The 16,931-nt window shown below is 46.5% G+C and overlaps 1 protein-coding gene across 6 annotated transcripts in view; it reads left to right on the top strand.

The window, feature by feature from the left end:
- LOC118231558 (ankyrin repeat and sterile alpha motif domain-containing protein 1B-like) overlaps positions 1 to 16,931 on the top strand; it is a 177,789-nt gene that overhangs the window by 1,043 nt on the left and 159,815 nt on the right. The window lies entirely within an intron of this gene.

Here is a 16,931-nt window from a genome sequence, read left to right on the forward strand (position 1 = left end):
TTGGGTCTAACTGTGGATTGCTTTATTGTTGATATGGAAGAGTGACTATGGTTATTTTAAAGGCTTAGAGGGTGGGGTTGTGCTTCGGACTATCATATGAATAGAGTATAAATTGACAAAATAACAGTGTCAGTGCAGCTGTCCAATGTGTGCAATTAGCTTGTGCACATCATACACAAAGGATAATGGCATAGCCCAATAGAACAGCGTGTTTCTTTCAAAACAGAGGAAATCTCTCTCTCTCTCTCTCTCTCTCTCTCTCTCTCTCTCTCTCTCTCTCTCTCTCTCTCTCTCTCTCTCTCTCTCTCTCTCTCTCTCCCTCTCTCTCTCTCTCTCTCTCTCTCTCTCTCTCCCTCTCTCACCCACACACACAAACACACACACACACTCACACATCCCCCTTCTTTCTCTCTCTCTTGCACTGTCGCTCTCTAAACTTTAGCCCTGGAGGAGTGATCAGGTTAGCCACTGGTACCCCCCCCCCCCCCCCCCCCCCCCCACCGGCGTACAAAAGGAACACGTCTCTGGCCAGTAACGGCCCAGCCGGGTATACTGTCTTAAGTCTTGCAGCATGCACCGAGGAGATCACCGATAGGACCGCTTCCCCGAACACATCTGCCCTCACGGCTACAGTCTGCAGCAGGGCAAGGATGTGCGCTTTGGGAGCTGAGAAAGGGACGGGGGGGAGGGGGAGCTGGGGAGAGACATGCCTGCCTGCCTGCCTGCTTGCGTGTACTGGGGGGGCCCGTGTGGGAGGGCGGTGGAGGTAGCTACAGCCTGCCAGCTTCTTTCATCGGTGCGTGCGCGCGCGACGGCGTCGGGCACGGCGTGTCACGTTCTGCCGCTTCAGCCCGTACTGGAAACGGCTGGTCTGTGATTGTGGCTTGATGGCGAGTGGCAGGTTGACCGCAGGTAATGTGGTGGTCGTCACCTTTGTGGATGCACAGGTGAACAGGATTGACCTTCCAGCAGACGGGTAGCCTAGCAGGTGCCATTGTGGATACACTTAGCGCTCAGTGCAGGGGGTTTTCAACCTTTTCTGATCCTGGGACACCCACCCAGGCTCAGGGGCATCCAGGGGACCCCATCATCGGCTAAAAGGGCTTTTATTTTGAAATGTTTTCTGAAATCTATAGTCATTGCATGTCGAGTCTGGCCAGGGGCCCCCTACAGTACCTGCAAGAACCCCTCAGGGGTCTGGGGACCCCCCTTGTTGAAAACCCTGGGCTTACTGTAATCACCCCATGTTCTTTTCTTTTTTTTAGCACATTCCAAGTTCTTTTTCTCACTGCTAATGTGTGCATACACTGTGTTGCTATTATTTTGGAAAGCAGCTGAGATCTTTGTTCTTTAGTGGTGTGCATCCAAGAGTGAATCAAAGGCAGATTGTAAACTTACAGCGAAAATAGCTCCGGTGTGCGGATGTGTGGAATTTGTAGTTGAGGGTATATTGACAATGACTAATGAGAGATTCAATCGGTGCTCTTTTGTAATTTGAACACAGAGACTTTAAAAATCCAGTCGCTATCATTCCTGTGTCACGGTATCATCAGGCCCTATCGCAGGCCTGAAGAGTGGGGGAGCTAATGTCAACATTGCAAAGAGATGAGCCTTCACTTCAGGTATTTAGCGAGATGCCCTTATCAAGAGTGACTTGCGGTGCTTATGCGCTTTAAAAACGCTCCATCATGCAGCTGGATGTTTACTGCAGCCGCTCAGGCTGAGCACCTCACTGAAGACTACAGCAGCAAAGTCTCACCTCAGAATCAAGCCTTCAGGCCACTTCCGTGACCACTACCCTACACCTCTACCCCACATCCCTTCTGATGTGCGACTGATCTTCAAAGGGGTAGGGGCGGTAGGGGGTGGAGGTGACAGTGAGGAGGGGGTTTAACTTTATTAGTAATGTGCGGACAGTAGTTGGCGGTTCTTTCCGTGCGGTGGACGCCCTGGTTTCGATTCGGCCTTCAGTTAGACGGCCGCGACTCCAGTGCGGAGCTGTGACATCAGAACCCGTCGGCCTCTTTGATCCAGTTAGGAGAGAGAACACAGACGCCGTGTCCCGTCCCAAACGAACTGGGGGGGTTGAGACAGAGCACTGAGGCCTGGTTCTTTGGAGAGGTGCGGTGTGTCAGGGTCTGTTTAAATTGGCACCGAGCGACAGAGGCAGTCTTTGTAGTGTTTATTTTCGAATGTGCTTTCGGTGCTTGTGTTGGACCTTCCAGCAGCCCAGCGTGAGCTCTCTGCAACTCGAGGCTGTAGCTTCCCCTCGCAGATGTGTTTGTGTTATTGTGTGTGCGCTGTTTTTGTATGTTTGTGCGTACGTGGGTGCGCACGACGTCTGTGTACCTGAGTGATTTCTAGTCTCTGCTTGGGTGTGCGGAAAGCAAGCCTGACTGCATCGTGTGCATTTATCTTGTGTTTGTAGTCACTTTGTTGTGTAACTGCAGTCTTTGTGTCCTGTGCCTTGTAGCTTTGTGTGTTGGAACCATTTCTCAGGCAGGGTTCTGCTTTGATGTGATGTGCACTAGTGAGCTTCCTTTTTTGTGTAGAATGTCTGGATAAATTAGTTTGGAAGGCTAATCTGTAAACTAATTACATTCTTGATAAGACCAATTCTCACACTGACTTATTTTCTTATTTTTAGTGCCTAACAAGCAAGAACAGAACCAACATCTTAATTGCTTGTATTTGTTTTGTAAGTCGTAGCAGTCATGCCCTAAATGTTTCTGTTTGGACTGGACCTTCTGTGGACTGAATATTATTCATAGGAAATTATTGGATGTCTGTTATGCGATTTTTATATTTCTAATTAGAGCTGAATAATTCCTTAACTGTGTCAATAGATAAATGGTGATTTAAGTCTTTTCTTTGAGTCTTTGTTTGTGTGTGTGTGTGTGTGTGTGTGCACTTTTTCCTGTAGTTCTGATTGAGCATGGTAATGATCATTCCTGTTAAACAAACCCCTGCCATGCTTGGAATGATCTAAAGTGTGGGCTAAGGGGGGGGGGGGGGTGCACTATCAAAACATCAGTACCGATCGTCCGTTGACAGCCCAGGATTCAAATTAATATCTTCCTGGTCGTAAATGCTTCAAAGCTTTGCCAGCCGTGCCAGTACCCCACGCACCCAGTACGAGGATCAATCACCTGACTCAACCCCCGTGTGTCTCCTACCAGGAGATCGGTCACTCCGTGCCAGGACCTAATCGCCCTCCCACCCCCCCCAGCTGTCGTCTGATCGATGACAGTGTCCAGGGCGGTGCCATCGGGCCGTCAGGGATGTGATTAAGCGCTCGCGCGGCGAACCCGGTCCGACGGGGCCCGCGATCGAACCCCTGCACTCTGCTTACAGCCCCATTAGGGCCGCGTCCAAAATCCGGAGCGCCGCCTGCCAAGTTTCAGAGCCGGAGTCGAGGCCGGGCGCCCGACGGCGCTGCAGGAATAACGCCAGGGAGTGTGAGGGGCGCTGAGCGCGATTCTGAGCAATCCTCATATTCAAACGCAGGAGGAGACGAGCGTGAAATTCTGCACACAAATTACAGGAGCGCCCTCCCTCCCTTGTTCTGACTGTCCTTCACATTACTCAACAATCACCGGAACTAAGTGTTTTGTTGTCTCGACGTTGTGTGAGCGTTCGTTCGGTGTTAAGTCAGTGCTGATGGAATATTAACCCTGTGCTACCTCAGCGTTAGCGGAGAATGCAGAATGTGTTGGATGTGTGCCAGTGTGTGTTGAGTGAATGACAGAATATGTGTTGAATTGATGACAGAAACAGTGAAAGTGTGTGTGTGTGAGAGAGAAAGAGAGAGCGAGAGGGGAATCATAGTATAGATTGCGTGAATTTCAAACTATTTAAAACTCAAGATTAGGTCAAAGGTAATTGTATGTGTGATACTGATACAAATTCATGCACCTGCCAGTTCGAGAGAGAGAGAGAGAGAGAGGCTATGGCTCTTTAGAATAATAAAAAACCAAATAATCCAAAACAAACAAAAAAAACTTCTAAATTAAATACAAGGGATAAAAATATTATGCCATGACCAAAACGTAAACAACAGAAAAATGTAAGCCCGAGCGCTTTTAATTTGAAAACATTCACCGAACGCAAACAAGCTCAGCCCTCATATACGTGGGTGTGTTGCTGCGTGCATGTTCGTGTGCCCGTCTGTGTTTCGGAGAGAGAGGAGGGAACGGTGTAACTCCTCTCTGCCTCCTCCTCTTCTCGTCTCTCCTTTTTCCGCGCGGCGGTATCGCTCCAGCGGTGCTCCGTGGCGGTGGCGAATCTTTCCGGCAGATGTCCCGTTATTCAGCGCGGCCCTGCCCCCCTCCCTCCCTCCCGCTCCATCTGGCACGCGGCTCTGACGGGGGATTGTCTGAGCCCAGACGGGGTCTTTATTCCGGGAGCACCTGATAGAATTCCAACAGGAAGCAGGAGGGGTTTTGGGGGAGAGGGGTTTTCGTTTGAGGGGCGGGGGGGGGGAGACAGTCAACCCTTTCTCTCCCAGTCGTCTTTCAGTTTTTGTGTTCGGTCGATTTGAATGCTCGCTATTAGCGAAGTATTCATGTGCTAAAGTCTGCTTGTTTCGTGTGAACCGTGTTTTTCGGTTTGCAGTCACAAACAAAGCCATGTGCAAAATTGAGCCAGTAAGATCTGTGAGATGCTGCCTTGACTTCTGTGTTCTCAGCTGCAGTTTGCTTTATATTGGCTTCAGGCTGTTGAGCAGCACAGTTTCCCAGTGTGATTATAGCCTTGATGAGGGACTTGGAATAGGGTTTGGGGGGGTGTTTCAAGTCTAAGTCTTAGCAGCAGGAAGTAGTCTCTGGGATTTGGGGGGAGTTGTGCACCTGCTGGCTCAGTCTGTGCCAGTAGAGCTTCAGACCCAAGAATGATATACACAATTCCCTATTAATTATCACTTCCCTCTCTCCCAGTTTAGGTACATATCTGTTCTCTCTCCCAGTTTAGGTACATATCTGTTCTCTCTCCCAGTTCAGGTACATATCTGTTCTCTCTCTCCCAGTTTAGGTACATATCTGTTCTCTCTCTCCCAGTTTAGGTACATATCTGTTCTCTCTCTTCCAGTTTAGGTACATATCTGTTCCTTCTCTCCCAGTTGAAGAACATATCTGTTCTCTCTCTCCCAGTTTAAGTACAAAACTACAGGCGTATCAGTACAGCAATTGCTGTAAGGTCTGATATTTATGTTTAATCAGTATTTTGAGAACAGACCTGCTTGTCATCCCATTGAGTGACCACTGCAAGGTTGCTTTGACAAGGTTCTGGGTGGGGTCTGTAGACTGCAGCTTTCTCCTGGTGGGGGCAATAGGGGTGCCTGGCACAGTTCCGTTTCAGGAAAACAAACAAACAGCCAGTCAGTGAATCTGGCTGCGAGGTCATGTGACGCAAAGAGCAGAAATGCACAGACTAAGCTCAGTCTGATCTGCGGGGTATTCTGCCTCTTATCCCCGCTTCCCTTCCTGCTTCCTGTGTTTCGCACCGGCTTAGCACTGAGCAGCTGTCACATCACTATGTGAACCTTATGACCAGTTATAAATGGTCTATTATTCAGTTTATATATTTAAAAAAACACATCTCAGTACCACTCGCAGTTCTCGTGTGAATACATACATTTATACATACATGGCTATATGCATAGCTACATACAGTATGTACAGTACTCTTTGTCTGATGGGAAGAATGGAGTGAACAGGGCTTATTAGCCTGGAGAATGGCTAGTCAGCTGACACGATGACACAGCAAACGGTGATGCGGCTTCCCCAGGCCTTCCTCCGTGGGAGTCCGTTTATGGAGGAGCGTGCTCCTGAGCTGTCATAGCGAAGCTATGATGCACGACTGCGAGAGAGCTGATGTAGGAGCTGCAGCACGGTGGCTGGGTTATGATGTCTCTTTAATTGGTCCGCTAATTGATTTCCCATTTGTATATTTCTTGTTTCTGGGCAAGCCTGAGTGCGGAGCTGGAGAACAGGAAGTGAATTACCCGGACCGATCTGACTGATGGCCTCTAATGGAGATTGATAAGAGCTCACGGTGATGCTTTCTGCACCGTGACACACTGTTAGGCCACCAGGCTCAGACTGCACTCACTCACACACACACACACACTCACACACACTCGCTCTCTCTCTCACACACACACACACACACACACACACTCTCGCTCTCTCTCACGCACACACACACTCCCACTCACACAGACACACACACACTCTCGCTTTCTCACACACACACACGCACACACACTCACACACAGACACACACGCACACTCTCACACACACATTCTCGCTCTCTCTCTCTCTCGCTCACACACACGTACACACACTCTCACACACACGCTCTCGCTCTCTTTCTCACACACACATACACACACACACACGTATACACACTCACACACACAATCTCGCTCTCTCGCACACACACGCACAGACATGCACACACTGCTGGGAACTGAAGCCAGTTTCTCTCTGCCACAAAACCATCAGTGCTGAGAAATTTTAGAAGAATTAGAAGAAATTAACTCTTGACTCACTTGTTTTCCCAGTAAGTGTTTCAATTTGACCGCTGTTTCCTGGACTTTTACATTTTGTCAGTGTGATCCTTTAGCAGAATGTAGGGTAGACTGACGGGCTTGCTGGTTTTAATCAGAATCATCCATAAGCAGCTGATTCCGTTTTACTTAAGTGTGTCCCATAGTGTAGATCACTGCACTTAGCATTAATGTGCACTGAATTTCTCTTTGAATCATTCTTAGTGTAAGAAAGAGACTGTAATTTTTATTTATTATGATGATATGATCATGTTATAACTTAAAGGGTTTCTTTTAAATGGTGCAGTGGTAATGTTAGATAGACATACTTAGACACGCATTAGATGCAATTGAGTAGAGTCAAATGCTAACGTGTGATGTTAATTCCTATGTGGCCTTTCGGTACTGAACCATAGCACCCTGTTTGAAAATGCACAGATAATGCATTGTGCACAGATCTTTTTTCTTCACAACGTTGCCCAATGTTGTTCGGAAACTGAAATCAAAAAGTTGAGTCAAAGGTAAATTGCTGTGCGCAATAAAACACGTTATAATGCATTTGTCGTCACATTAACAGGTACATTCGGTAGCAGGCAAGATGAACAGATAACCCCTCCCCTGTCATTGACACCTCCCCCCCTCCCCCCACACCTCAGTTCTGAGTACAAGTACAGATAAGGCTGTTAGTTAAGCAGATACAGATACAGATATAGATAGGCAGTGTTGCCTCTGTACGCCTCTTAACAGGCACGCTTTGTGACTCATGCAAAGCAGCCAATTAACAAGTGCATGCGCCCCGTCTGCCTCCTCCAATCGGCTGTCGCCAGCGGCTCGAACCGTTCGGCGGTTTGATGTGTAAACTTGCACCCCGGGGAGCCCGGCGCTGGAGACGGCGTGAGGCCTCCTGCTCATCGATGTCTGCACACCGTCGCCTGGAGGCGGAGCGTCAGTCAGCCTCGGCTGTCCTGGTGATTTCACACGTCTGTGGTTTTTTGGAGCACAGTGTCTTTGACGGCCGTTAGTTTTTTTTTTCTTTCGTTTGTTTGCCTTTCCCTGTTTTTCTGCAGACCGTATCAGGTGTAATTGGTGGCACCTGGGTGTACCTTTTTAACTGGAGGTAGCCAGCAGTCCGAGGTACTGCTGCTTTTTTTGTTTTCTGCTGCTGCTGCTGCTGCTACTGACTGCTGGATTTTTCCGAAGGTGCTCAGCGTTCCCCACCGGTTGTGTCACGAGTGCATGTGGCAGATTCACTTGTGGCATTTTTCTTATAGCTAAATTTTCCTTTTTTTGGTTTGTTCCAGTTTCCACATTCTGTACGCACAGTCACACCTCACACGCATATGCATACATACATCCATGTGCTCATCTGGCTTACTGGCTTCATCCTTTAAGTTATATTCTGTCTCTTATGTATTTATGTTGTGGTTGGAGTTCAGGGGTTGTGACGGTAACAGTGTCCGTGCCAGTGCAAACTGGTTTTTTCGGGAAAGCGGGAGATTTGGTTATTTTCGGCTCAATGCTCTGCGCTCGCTGAGCGAGCGGTCGATGTGGCAGCCCCCCGGCCTAAAGGACGGAGACGGTCATGCAAAGTGCGTGCTTACGCGGTGGGGGCGGGGCCAACCGTGCGTCCCTGCCCCTCAGGAGGCGTTCCTGAGGTCACCTGGTCTCCGGCGCGTTCTCGCATCACCTGGCTGCCGTGACAGACGCCCGTGCTTGACTGACCCCCTCGCCAGCGCACCCCTCCTCTCCGGTATTTTCATGTGGAAATATAGGGGGAAATATAGGAAGGAAAAGGGGAGAGTGACGTGCTGAGTCAGCACCCTGAAAAATAACGCACAGGGTCACCCCAACTCCTAGCAACGGGGTGGCACATCTGCACCTCAGGCTGAGAGTCCCTGAGAGCTGACAGACCATAATAAACAGGGCTGTGCTGTGCCCTTCATAGCCCTACGCTGCGGAATGGAAACAGGCTTGGGGGGTGAAGTGATGGAATTTGTGGACGCTGTTTGGTTGTAACGTTGGGTGATCCTTCAGAGTTGACATGTAAGGTCAATATCTGGTTTGTACAAACAGTACCTTAACAGAAAAAAAAGATTGTTTTCTTTTTTGTTAGACGAAAAATTCTCCCAGGTCATACTTTTTCTCCTTGGCTCTTGAATAAGGGGAACTCACAGCTCTGAGCTGCATCGGTTGGGGCCCAGATATGGAGCTGGACTCCTAATGAGATTGTCAGCTGTACATTTTTCATCTAGTTACACTCTACTGTAGAGACCTTTATAAGAAGCTGTGTCTCGCGCTCATTTCCCAGAGGAGCCCAGCTCGTCAGGTAAGAGGGATCTGTGCTGGGGAGGCTTTCATAAGCACTGCGCTGGTGTAAACTGTGCTTGTATCAGCTTTCCGTGTATCAGAGAGTTTCTGTGGAACATCCCAGCAGCAGCCTGTTCAACAAGCCTCTTAGTGACACACAGAAATGCGTATTCACACACACACACACACACACACACACACACACACACAGGCGCACACAGGCACACACACACAGGCACACAGGCAGAAATATAGACAGGTAAGAGCTTTGTACACTCTCACCAAAAGTTAATTCAGTATCTTGGCTCCGCAGAATCCTCTGAAGAATATCAGCTTAGGAGACAGGAAATGACCTCACCCTATTGCATCCCCCAGCGACGGGAGGCAGTGTGCAGCCCCTCGAACAATGCCGTCGGCCTGTCTAACAGTCACTTCTCTCTGCACATATAAATCCCTTTGTGTTTTGCAACCGCAACCAGCAATCAGTGAGATGCGTAATTATATGCTTGTTTCTAATCAGAGCGCGGTAAGTGAAGTCCCCACGGTGGGAGAGAGAGAGGCTGGTGAGATCATCCCTCCTTCGGCTGAGGAAGAGTGTCAGCCCCCATCTCACTGATGGCTGACCACTCCTCAGATATTCATTTTTTACACAACGAAAGTCAAGTGCGGGAGAAGAGACGACATTTTAATTTAATTACAAACACTCATACACACACACGCACACTCACAAACGCACACGCAGTCATGATCTTTTACACGCACACATTCAGGCATTATCTTGCTCTCACACACACATAGGCATGCAGCCACACACCCACACTCACAAACACACATGCAGCCATGATCTTTTACACAGACACACACACACACACACACAGATGACCTCACTGAGAGTAACTGTCTCACACAGTGTAGGAGGTACAGTAGTCCTTTCGCAACATAACTCTTATGCAATAACAGAACAGCATAGATTTTGGTTGTGTACCGGAGCTACGATTTCGTATTCATTCTAACCAGCGCCGCTGACTCCCTGCGATGTCAGGAGAATTAATTGGGGACAATGAGTTATTGAAATCTGTCAGTGTCACTAAAAGTGGCATTAACTGGCAGGGACATTTTGTCAATAGCTATTCAGACACAGAGACCCTGACAGACAGTAACTGACTCAGATTCACAATGTGTCATGATCCACACTGTGCCCTGTTTGTGCAAAACTTAGGTGTTTATTCAGAGTAATAAACTGATGTGTTAGGCTTGGAATGCTTTCAAGAAAATTCACGAGTCACAGTACATTGTAGGTCTGAACTCTTAGGAACAATGCTCTAGTTCTATGTTGTAACAGTAACTCTTGCAGTTCCATTTTTTCTACTGTAACAGTAGCAGTATTATAGTTATTTTATTCTGCACAATGACTACAGCAATGTTATAGCCTAGTTCCATTATCCTGTACTGTAACAGTCATAATGTGATAGTTCTTTAATTCCCTACTGTAACAGCAAGAGTGATGCAGTACTAGACTGTTACAGCAACTTGCAATTCAGTTTTTTTGTACTGTAACAGTAGTAGTGTCAAAGTTCTGTAATTCTGTAATGCACTGTAACAGTAACATTGCTGTGATTTTGTACTGTAACTGTAACAACTGTAATTGTTGCCGTTCTGTTTTCAGGTACTGTAACAGTAGCACTGTTATAGTTCTCTGATTCTGTACCATACTGAGGGCTCTGCAATTTTCTCATACAATCTAACATATGCATGGTGTGATAAGAAAGAGTGCACATGCCACCGGAATACCACTAGCATATGATGGGTGGGTTCACTATGGATTCCAGTGATCTATCACTAATACAATCGCTCTCTCTCTCTCCTGTTTGTCTGTCAGTCACTCACTGAATGGGCAGATAGGCTCTGACTTGACCTGACTCGCCATCTGGTTTGATTTACTGGACCCTCCTGCTCTTTCTCTGCCAGGTCACTGGGTTTATGCCCATCTCTAGTGACTGGGTCTCACATAGAAAAAGCACTTCACACCAATCCCTGTCATTTCTAAGCGTGTCAATGGGAATCCAATGAGCGATGAGCCAGGCTTAAGACAGACCTGGTACTTCCAACTAAAATCCAGTCCCAGTCTTTTTATTATTTATTTTTTTTTTTTGCACTGCCTGGTGGTATATTCATAGTTTCATATTAAGTCCACTGCTGAGGCAGTAGAGAATCAGGCAGTGTAACATTAACAAGTAAAGGTATTACAGGGAATTTGTAAAGCCAACTATGTATATTTAAAGATTGCAGTTTTGTTGATTTTATTTAAGGAATAACCTGAGGGGTCGTCTGAGGTAGGTCTCAGCTCAAGCTTCCGGAAGTTTCCTCTCATCTCCTTCAATTCCAACAGTGTAGTTTGAGACCAGACAGAGTCGGTGCTTAAATCTCAAGTCTGGAAAAGCTTGGCCCCAAATAACCATTGGAATGTTTCTCGACAAGCTACATTGGATGCTACGAGACCCCAGTAAAAGAGCTTTTATGTTTCTCTAGGTGGAACCTGAAAATGAAATGAAAAACCCCTTACGGAAAAAAACTATCCGGAGTAACTATTAACTCCGCAATGTTCTTTTTTCACCTTTTCTCTATGCTAAGAAATGTTTTCTCTCTCCATTAAAAATGTGAATGCATGTTGTCTGATTGTCGGATGGATTTAATGTAAATTGTGTGTGTACGTGCATGCTTGTGTAAGTTCTTGTGTATATACCGTATGCATACGTGCACATGTTTACGTGCTTGTGAATGGTGGGTTTTTTTCAGACAGTGCAGTGTATTCTACAGTGGCAGGAGCCAGGTTGTTCACCGTCGCTTCATTTAACTCTCCAGGGCTGCCATTGTTTAGGAGCTGCGCGATCGACTCTGAGATCATGAATAGCGCTCCGATCGCATGATCAATAACACCGCTTCGTCTCCATTGACGGAGGGGCCTGCAGTCGACAGGCCGGTCGCTGTAATTGGGGGGGGGGGGGGCAGGTATGAGAGGTGCGGTGATTGCCTTATCTTTTTCCGCCTGGAGTCGGGGGGGGATTGGATCCACGCGAGTGTGAGGAGGACGGCGACGAGATCAATGCTGAGCGGAGACACGGCGGCTCATTTTCACCACTGTCAATCAGCCCCGCGCCTTTCGAAAACAATGCCTCTGTTGAGGAGACGATGGGAATTTTATTTGAGTGCGCGAGCAGCGTCGTGCTTTTTTTTGGGCTGTGAGAGTATCGTCTCGTCCTGTTTGGGTTGTGAGAATGTTGTGTTTTGCTGTTTACTGGTGCGTGTGAGTCTCATGTGACGCTTGTCGGAGTGTTTGAGTGTTATTTGGTGCTGCTTGTGGATGAGAGTGCGTGCAGCCCTCTGTTTGGGGATGTGAAACAATTGTGTGATGCTGTTTATGGGTGTTGGAGAGTCTGACCTCAGAGAACCTCTTAACCACATTTAGCCCATGCTAATTGCTAACTAGATCGGTAAGAACAGGCTTCATGTGTTCAGGAAATGGCCTCCTGGCTCTATGGAAACACAGTGGCTTCTATTCAGAATTTGTCTTTGAATGTCAACAAAGACTGTATTTGATCATATAAAATATGGAGTGCCAGCACTCGCCTGTAGCCAAACGTTAATTTGGATCAGTTAATCGGTTCGGTTAACCGTTCAAAGGCACAGTTCTGTCGGTCTGCCTCTGCAGTAATGTAACCCGTGGTGAGGGTGTACATGGGTGTGTAAATGCATTCTCATACTCTGTTGTTAATGGTGACGCCATGAAAACTGCGTCCAAGCCTGGGTCTCTCGCCGTCGTGGAAGAGGTCCCGCTCACTGCAGCCTGAAGCGGCTTGCCTGCGCCACAGGGCCGTCACCTCAATCTGTCTTTATTGCCCGGTTACATATTAAATGGCTGTGTGTGCCATTTTAAAAAGTGCTCGATATCAACAGTGGTGCCGTGAATAAATGACCTGCGCGGAGGATCAAAGCTAAAGACTGACACCAGGCAAAGGATGTTTTCAGCCAATTTCATTTTGGATCTGAAACCATGTGGAATGACTGAATAATCTTGCACATTTTAAAAATTGATTTGATTTCACTTAAATAAAAGCTAGGACAGGAATGGAAACATTTGCACAATTCATCATTTTGCCTCTCTCTCTCATCTCCTTGGGAAAGAGTGTGTATTTGCGGTGGTTTTGTGTATTTCTGCTCTTAATATGTTTAGGCAAGGTCTGAATGCACAAAAGATGGGCAGAGAAATCATCTCACTTTTGAGTTAGGATGGATGGTTGGACGTCTCTTCCGGCCACTGAGCGGTGATGGTGATTGGTGGATAGAGCTCTTCCTGCCTGGGAGCCATGTTTCTGTCTCTGGAGCTGCACATTCATGTAGCCTATCTGTCCTGCTGGTTTAACTTGTCCTCCGTGGACTTGTGAACCATGTAAGCCTCCTGGCAATGGAATTGTCCAATCGCATGCATCGCTTCACAGTTGGTTAATAAATCCAACAACTGGGGAAATTGTGAGCTATGAGCAGGACAAGGGGATGTAATGTACACGTTCTGTAAAGATGAGACGTCCCGCAAACAGTGCCATTATTGAGTCTTGAATCTCTGCCCATTGGTACTGTAGGTATAGATATCTTCATTCTCTAGATAAACCACTTCTAGCTGGACTTTTATAATTGTACATTTAGTGCTCTCGCTCTGTCTTGTTGCCTGTGGTCAGTTGCATTGATTACGCGCTTCTTCAAACCGTTCGTCTGAATGCGGTCGTTGAACCAGCGCGGCCAATAGTTTTGTGACCGTCCTTAACAGTGAAGACCCATTGTCTGGAGAACAATTCAGTATGACAGGAAATTAGCAAGGGAAGACACGTAGCCCACGGTGGCACAAGACCGTATTAACGCTCCATTCCTCCACTCTCCATTCACACACACACACACACACACACACACACACACACACTGCATTCACTCCTCATTCCTGCGTTGTCTCTGCTAAAGGGCTGTGCTGAAGGCTACTGAAAACGCTGCGCTCATGGATATTTGGGAGTGCGTTTCGCGAGAGTGATTTGCAATCGCACAAACCGCCAGATGCATCACATGCACACCGGCGGTCCTCTGAATTTGACTCGGGTGTCAGTCGCACGGATGATGAGTGTTCCTAAGCACCTGGTTTGCCAGAACTCTTTGGTTTCAGCGCGGTACTGAGAGTGTTTAATGTTGCTCGATAACAGAATGTGTTTTGCTAACTAATGATTGCGTTCTCACACTTCCTCCTCCCCCCCCCCACCCCCCACGAGGCTCTGTACCCACAGTGACCATGTCGTGCGCTCAGGGAGTTGTCTCCTTGTGGCTATCAGTTCTGCATTTTGTATTCGTGTTTCAAACGGATGCTCTGACCCGAGGCCAGCGTGCTTGTGCGCTGTGCCGTTCCCATTCAGGCTGTGTCTTTAGCGAGGCTTCTGGAATCCCGCCTGGGATTCGAACTAATGTCCCCCTGCTGACGAGCCTGTAGCCCGTGGGGCACCTTGTACTCGGACGCACATGCTAGCAATGGCCAATGGAATGAAATGTGGTGAGATGCTGTGTTTACAGTAGCAGTATTGTCACGTATGTATGCATGCATGCATGCATGTATGTCTGTATATGTGTATTTGCCTGTGTGAATGGGAAACAGGACTTGTGAGTTTCCGCTTCACTGAAGGCCTGTCCTCTGCTGAAAGCCTGTTTGAGACTGACTTGGTGAGCCTGTGGACAATGGTGCTTCAGAGCCCAGCTCAATAATGCTGTACTCTGGAGTACACAAGACCTTATAAAGGCCTATTCTGTAGGGGGGGGGGGGGGGCAACAGTAAATTGGTGAGTCATGTCTTGGACCGCTCGCACGAGAGAGAATGTGTGTGTTTGTGTGTGTCTCTGTGTGTCTGTGTGTGTGTGTGTGCTTGCATGTGTGTGGGCTAGATGCAAGATATCGTATTTTCATACAGTACTGCCTTATATATTATTATCTTTATAAAATATATTTTATGTCATGTTTGTGCTTATGCCTAAGCTTGATTTCAATTAATATGGAATTGTCTGGAAAAAATGTAAATGTGTGTTTTGCATCTTTTGCCAACTGTCAACAGCCATCTAATCATGTACTGGAAACAAAAAAAAAAGCTAGTACAATGACAGAGCACTAACTGTGGGGAAATTAAACAATGCGCAGTGTGTAACCCGATGTGTAGTTCCGTGTGGAAACTCATAGTCCCAGCAGGCCTCTGTCTCATTACCTTGGGGCTCCTGGGGGAAAATGGTGAAGCTGCTGCAGGGTGAGATATTCCATTTAGGCCTACTACAGAACGCGTGTTATTGATCTGAAATGGAGAAGACTCCTCAAAATGTTTGCAAAGGCCAAGAGGCTGCCCCACTTTCTGCATTTTGAGTTGATTAGATACACAGACCCAGTTTTATTGGCTATTTAGGAAGGATCAGGCCTGTGTTTGGAGTCTATGGCAGCACTGTAGCGTTGCTCTTGGTAAGTGTGTGCAGGTTTTTGTTGTTGCGCAGCCCTTGATTGATAAATTTAAAGCAGTTTGTTACACTGTTGCCTCACCTACTGTGGTGGCTGCTGTTTGGTTTTAAACCGATTTTAAGGTGAAAAGAAAAACCAGCACATCCTGTTGCTCTCCAAGGATAAGTTCTGTAGTTTTCATGTTTTTACAGAAGGCTCCCTGTAACATCAGTAGCGTTGCATTATTTTGAATTATCAGTATTAATTTAGGTATGTAACGAGTTCTGTGTGTTTTTTAAAGGCCAGATTCCCCTTCTGTGGTTAAAATCGCTGTTGGCCTTATCTGCCTATCATTCTATAATTTTCACTTCTCATTCTTAATGCTTCCTTAAAGGAAATATTAACCTAAAATGTTTTGCTGCCTGTAGATCGTAATACAAACACCCAGAGTGCGATATGCATAATGTGCTGCTTTTTTAAGATGGCACTCATGAAAGCTACTCAAATTACTCCTGATACACTCCAGTAGAGGTCCACTCCTGTTTAATATCCTTTAAAGATCTCTTAATGTCCGAGTCCACTCCTTAAAAGGGCACGCTGTTTGAACATTGAACTGGGTTTCATTAGAAATCTTTATGCGAAAGAGAAATTGAATAAGCTGTCTTTGCGTGGGCTATATCTATTAATCATTTGAGTGAAAAGATCTGCCTCTTGCCCTCTTAATCTCACTGGGCTTATCTAACTAAGGTCATCAATTTACTTTGTCTGGTTGCAATCGTAGCCTAAGTCTTGTTTGAAAAATAACATTCAGCTTTTCAGTTTTATTGATGATTCTCCTGGGATTGGCTATTCCAGGGTTGTGCAAACAGGTATTCTTTTATTTTTATAGAAAAAGAAGTGGATGTGTTTGTGGGTGGTTACTCTGTAGACAGGAAGTCTGAGCGGGTTGGCTGTAGTGAGGTTTTTAATGCGCACACTGACCCCTCTCTTACCAAAATGCTGTGGGGTTATTGTCTGTTTGTTGAGTACACTATACTTTTTAAATGAATGCTTACATAAAGGAGATAATTATAGTCAGTGTCAGATGAGTGGTTGTAGCAGTAGACTAATATTTCACATAATGTCGCCAGTTAATTTAGACATATGGGGAAAATAATTATGTTCTTTGAATAAATTAGCACTTTTTACTAAATTTTAAATTGTGGTCTTTGGCATTGTGTCTTTCATGGTCTGAAATGAGAATTTGTTCTTAAATGTTTTGTAAAACTGTGCTAAACTTGGTTGGAGATGAACATCATATTCATAAGTACAATTCAGTTCCTCCCTTTGTCCCATGGTTATAATTACAAGAGAGGAATAATTATTTACAGAAGACCAGAATACTAAATAGGCCTTTAAACATTATTATTCATTTTTGATTGCTACTGTTTAGGGAAATAGTAGGCCTACAGTGTGACAGATAGGCCTACTGTCACAGTCAGTGTCCCCCCACTTATGGTAATGGTTAGCACCTGTGAAAAATGTAGGCTAGCTCTTGGTCAGATATTCTCCTTTCCACTGTTAGAGTTTATC

This window comes from Anguilla anguilla, chromosome 7 (genome assembly GCF_013347855.1).
Source record: "Anguilla anguilla isolate fAngAng1 chromosome 7, fAngAng1.pri, whole genome shotgun sequence".
Lineage (NCBI taxonomy): Eukaryota > Metazoa > Chordata > Actinopteri > Anguilliformes > Anguillidae > Anguilla > Anguilla anguilla.